The 6,166-nt window shown below is 40.8% G+C and overlaps 1 non-coding gene across 1 annotated transcript; it reads left to right on the top strand.

Moving 5' to 3' along the window:
- Positions 1-847: 847 nt before the first annotated feature.
- Trnat-ugu lies at positions 848-921 on the top strand. Its single transcript has one exon. It is a non-coding gene; the product is annotated as a tRNA-Thr (tRNA).
- Positions 922-6,166: the final 5,245 nt, after the last annotated feature.

Raw genomic sequence — 6,166 nt, 5'->3', positions numbered from 1 at the left:
ATTGCTTCAATATCTTCCTGTAATCTGACCTGGTATGGTCCCAACACTCAAGCAGTACTCATGAATAGATTTCACAATTGTCCTATATGTGGTTCCATTTACAGATGAACCACACTATCCCAAGGTTCTTCCAGTAAACTGAAGTTGACCATTAGCCTTCCCTACCACAGTTCTCTTGTGTTCATTCCATTTCATATCACTTTGCAGTGTTATGACCAGAAATTTAAATATATATTTACTAAGATGCTATCTGTTCTTTCGGACATGTCCGAGAGAAAATGTACCATCAGTGACCAAGCAGCCCATTAGAATGAAATTACAATGATATGAACACCCTTAGCTGCTTACAGGCATTGACATATGTCAACGGGGACAGGTGAAAATGTGTGCCCCAACCGGGACTCGAACCCGGGATCTCCTGCTTACATGGCAGACGCTCTATCCATCTGAACCACCGAGGACACAGAGGATAGCGCGACAGCAGGGATTTATCTCTGGCACGCCTCCCACGAAACCCACATTTTCAACGTATTGTCCCGCACTACATTCGTAGTGTCCCTGCCCATTATACTCATTACTCGCGGTGCGTTGCCGATTCCTGTAAGAGTTCGGGCACTGTTTGTGCATTCGCAGAGAAGAAGAAGAAGAAGAAGAAGATAGTCAAGTGGCCGGTGAGCCTTAACTATATATTTACTAAGATGGTATCTGTTCTTTCGGCAACACGTCACGAGTAATGAGTATAATGGGCGGGGGCACTACGAATGTAGTGCGGGACAATACGTTGAGAATATGGGTTTCGTGGGAGGCGTGCCAGAGATAAATCCCTGCAGTTGCACTATCCTCTGTGTCCTCGGTGGCTCAGATGGATAGAGCGCCTGCCATGTAAGCGGGAGATCCCGGGTTCAAGTCCCGGTCGAGGCACACATTTTCATCTGTCCCCGTTGACGTACGTCAATGCCTGTAAGCAGCTAAGGGTGTTCATTTCATAGAAATTTAAATTATGTGACTGTGTCAAGGAGGACACTACTAATGCTGTATCTGAATATTATGGGTTTGTTTTTCCTACACATCTGCATTAAGTTACGTTTCTCTAGAGTTAGAGCTAGCTGCCATTTATCACACCAACTACAAATTTTGTATGGCATTTTGTATCCTCCTACAGTCACTCAACTTTGACAACTTCCCATACACTGCAACATCATTAGGAAACACCTGCATATTGCTTCCCACCCTGTCTGCCAAAACACTTATGTATACAGAAATTAATTGTGGTCCTATCACACTTCCTTGGGGCACTCCTGATGAGACCCTTGTCTCTGATGGACATTTGCTGTTGAGGACTACATACTGGTGTCTGTTACTTAAGAAGTCTTTGAGCACTCGTATCTTCATTAACAGTCTACAGTGGGGCACCATGTTAAATGCTTTTTGGAACTCTAAAAATATGAAATCTGCCTGTTGCCCTTCATCCATAGTTTGCAGTATATTAGGTGAGAGAAGGGCAAGCTGAGTTTCACATGAGTGATGCTTTCTAAAACCTTACTGATTCATGGACATAAGCTTCTCAATCTCAAGGAAATTAATTATATTCAAACTGAGGACAAGTTCAAGGATTTTGCTGCAAACCAATGTTAGTGACATTGGTCTGTAATTCTGCAGGTCCATTCTTTTACCCTGCTTACATACAGCAGTCACCTGCTCTTTTTTTCCAGTGACCTGGGCATTTGCACTGGGCAAATTGGCTAGGTAAGGACCAAAAGCCATAGAGTACACTTTCCTGTTCAACTGCAGTGGGTTATTTATAACAGACTTTATGAGGGAATAAACATATTTAAAACTGTAGTCAGAATGCCCAACTTCTTAAACATAATGTAATTGGAGAGATAAAAATTCTACTCACTAAGCAGTGACAGGAGAACATACATATAAAAATTATTACAGTTTGCAAGCCTTTGGAGCCCTTGGCTCCTTCTTCTGGTGAAAGGATTGAAGAGGAAGAAAGAGGGGTGAAGGAAAAGGACTGGTCAGGTTTATGAAAAGGGATAGAGTTCAGAAAATTTGCCCAGAACCCTGGCTCAGGTAAGACTTACTGGATGGGATAAGAAGGAAAGACTGGCTGTTGCAGACTACACTGGACAAGATTTGAAAACTTGGCAGCTTAAAGGACGAAGGTGGGGTAATATACTAAACAGAGATTACTGCTAAAATATCATGTACAAGTTAATAAGAGAAAAAAGCTAAGCACATTATATGTAATAGAGATAGGAATGAGGTGGAAATAAGCAGACAAGTTAAAGAATGAAAGATATAGAAAACTAAAAGGGAGTGAAGAAAGGAATAGTTACTGTAAAGAAATGATGAGGCTGAATAAATTAATGTAAATGAAGGCCAGATGTGAGGGTGGGGGGTGAAAACCAAGGACATGTTGTAGTACTAGTTCCCACATGTGGAGTTCTGGGAAGCTGGTGTCTTTGCGAAGACTGTAGATGGCAGATGGCATGTGTCGTAAAATAGGCACCAAAGGTCATGACTTTAATGTTGTAGAGCATCCTTAGCAACAGGGTACTGTGTGTTGCCAGTACACACCCCCTGCTTATGCCCATTTGTCCCAACTGACAACTTGATGGCAGTCATGCCAATGTAAAAGGCTGAACAGTATTAACACAACAATTGGTATACGGCATGTGGCATGTCAGTGGTGTCTCTCCCTTTGATATTATATATTTTACCAGTTACAGGGCTTTGAATTAGGTTGGTGGGATAATAATATCCAGTCGAGGCTGATGTGAGACTGGATCTGCATTTGAACAAGTACATTTGTCTCAAATGCCAAGGCTGCATGACAGTGAATTTTTAACATTTGAGGCAAATGTGTTTGCTCAGATGCAGACTCTTTACAGCAGTACTCCACCATTTCCACCACACCCATCACTGGATGTGACATCCAATCGTGTTACTCCTGATCCCTTCAAAAAACAACAGCAGTACGCCACTTGTCACTCAGTATTGCCCTGGTCTTCAATGTACTAATCAGCTAATTTGACAAGGCTATGACTTCCTACAATCATGAACTGAAATGAAGTCCATCCTGTCCAAGATCGTATCCACCACACCTAGAATCTCCACGATAACCTTGTCAGACCCTATACTTCTTCTGCCCCATCTCCCTACCATATGACTCTTACCACTGGCACTGTCCCCCCAGCAAGACTTGCCCAATGTACCCTCCTACCACCTACACCAGCCCTGTAACTGGTAAAACATATAATATCAAAGGGAGAGCCACCATTGACATGTCTCATGCCATACACCAGCTGTTGTCTAAACACTGATCAGGCTCTTATGTGGGGACTGCCATCAAGTTATCAGTTAGGATGAATGGGCATAAGCACAGGGTGTGTACTGGCAACACACAATATTCTGTTGCTGAGCATGCTCTACAACATGAAAGGCATGACCTCAGTGTATATTTCACCACATGTGCCATCTAGATTCACCCCCCACACCAGCTTTTCGGAACTCCGCAGATAGGAACTAGCGCTACAACATGTCCTTGGTTCTTGCCAGCAATCTTGCCCTAATTTAAATTAATTTCTTCAGCTGCATCACTTCTTTACAGTAATTGTTCCTTTCTTCATTCCATTTTAGTTTTCTACATCTTTCATTTTTTAACTTGTTTATTTATCACTGTTCTGTTCCCATCTCTATCACATACAATCCACTTAGCTTATTGCTGTTATTAATTTGAACATAATGTTTAAGCAATAGTCTCTGTTTTGCATATTACCCTATCCTCCACCTTTAAGCTCACAGCTTTTCAAGTCTTGTCCTGTGCATTCACCAACAATCAGTCTTTCCTTCTCATCTGATCCGGTAAGTCTCTCCTGATCTATGGTTCTGGGCAACTTTTATGAACTCAGTCCTTTTCCTTAAACTTGATCAGTCCCTGTCCTTCAACCCTCTTCCATCCCCTTAAACCCTTCTGCCAGAAGAAGGAGCTAAGGGGTCCAAAAGCTGGCAAACTGTAATACCTTCTATATGTGTGTTCTCCTACTACCACTCAGTAAATACATCTTTTATTTATAAAATTAAATTATATTTTCTATAAGTGACTGTTTTCAACTCTTTTAATCAGTTGTCTACAACATTATCAGGGATGAGCGCCACATATTATACTTACAGAACATTTTTTAAAACTATGAAGCCTTTCTTTCTTTAAGGCAAGCTACCCAGAACATTACTCCATAGGACATTATTGAATGAAAGTATGCAACATGTGTCACCTTACTGCTTTGTCTCTCCCCAAAATTTGCAATGATTCTATGTGCAAATGTGGCTTAAATAGGTTGTTTTAGGAGTTCCAAAATGTGCTTTTTCCAGTTCAAAGTTTCATCAATTTGACCAGCTAAGAATTCTGAAATTTCCACCATATTTATCATTTCATCATCCTATGTTACATTTATCATTACTGTAGTACTCCTAGGTGTACAAAACATGTTGTGTCTTTTTAAAATTGAGGTTGAGACCATTAATGGAAAACCAGTGAATGATACTTTTAAGAAAATTGTTTACCATTTCTCCTATTTCTGTATCTCTGCTTGAATTGGGTACGATACTAGTATCATCTACAAAAAGATCTAATTCTACTTGCTGTGCATTAGACACAGAATCATTTACATATACACTGAGGTGACAAATGTCATCTGATATCTCCTAATATCACGGCAGACCTGCTTTTCTCTGACATATTGCAGCTCTGAACATGGCATGGACTCAAGAAGTTGTTGGAAATCCCCTCCAAAATATTGAGCCATTTTCTCGCTATCTGGAAAAGTGTTGTTAGTGCAGGAAATTGTGCATGAACTCACATCATGATTATGTCCCACAAACGTTCATTGGGAGCCATTTTGGGTGGCCTGGGTGACCAAGTCATTTGTTTCAACTGTCCCAAATGTTCTTAAAACCAATTGTGGACAGTTGTGACCCAATTACAGGGCACATTTTTCTCCATAAAAGTTCCAATGTGATTTCGGAACAAGAAGACCATGAATGGCTTTCAAGTCAATGATTAGGTCAGCTGGACCAGGGGATCTAGTCCATTCCATGTAAACACAGCACCAATCATTATGGAGCCACCGCCAGCTTGCACTGTGTGTTGTTGATAATGTGGGTCCATGGCTTTGGCTTCATTGGGTTTGCACCACAGTCAAACCCTACCATCAACTCTTACCAACTGAAACTGGGATTCCTCTCATGAGGCCTTGGTTTTCCAGTCATCTAGAGCCCAAATGATAAGGTCAGGAGCCCAGCTGGGGCACAGCAGTGCTGTTAGGAAAGGCACTCGCATCAGTCATCTGGTGCCATAACCAATTAAAGCGAAATTTTGCTGCACTGTCTCAACAGATATGTTCGTCGTATGTCCCACATTGATTTCTGTGGTTATTTCACACCGTATTGCTTGTCTATTAGCACTGACAACTCTACATAAGTAACGCTGCTTTATGTCATTAAGTGCAGGCTGTCAGCCACTGAATTGTCCATTGTAAGAGGTAATGCCTGAATTTTGGGATTCTCCACACACTCTTGACACTGTGAATCTCAGAATAATGAATTGCTTAATAATTTCCTAAATGTAATGTCTCATACAACTAGTTACAACTAGCATTCCACATTCAGAGTCCTTTATCTGCTGTCATGTGGCCATAAGCACTTCAGAAACCTTTTGATATGAATCACTTGAGTACAAATGTTAGCTCCACCAATACTCTACCCTTTTACACCTTGTGTACATTATACTACCATCATCTGTATATTTGCAGATCACTATCCCATGACTTTTGTCACCTCAGTATATGAGGAACAATGTGGACTCGGTAAATACATTTTTTATTTATAAAATTAAATTATATTTTCTATAACTGACTGTTTTCAACTCTTTTAATCAGTTGTCTACAACATTATCATGGATGAGCACCACATATTATATTTACAGAACATTTTTTAAAACTATGAGCCCTTGGGGAACCCCATATCTGATTTCTCTCAAGTCAGAGTAAAGTCCCTGGACTACATTGGTTGAATTATTAAGTACAACTGTCAGCATCGTTTTGGTTAGATACAAGGTTGTCCATTGGTTGGTTATACCATTGAAGAGGGAGGTGCAATG

This window comes from Schistocerca piceifrons, chromosome X (genome assembly GCF_021461385.2).
Source record: "Schistocerca piceifrons isolate TAMUIC-IGC-003096 chromosome X, iqSchPice1.1, whole genome shotgun sequence".
NCBI classification, from domain to species: Eukaryota; Metazoa; Arthropoda; class Insecta; order Orthoptera; family Acrididae; genus Schistocerca; species Schistocerca piceifrons.
This window is presented reverse-complemented; position numbering and strand designations above follow the sequence as displayed.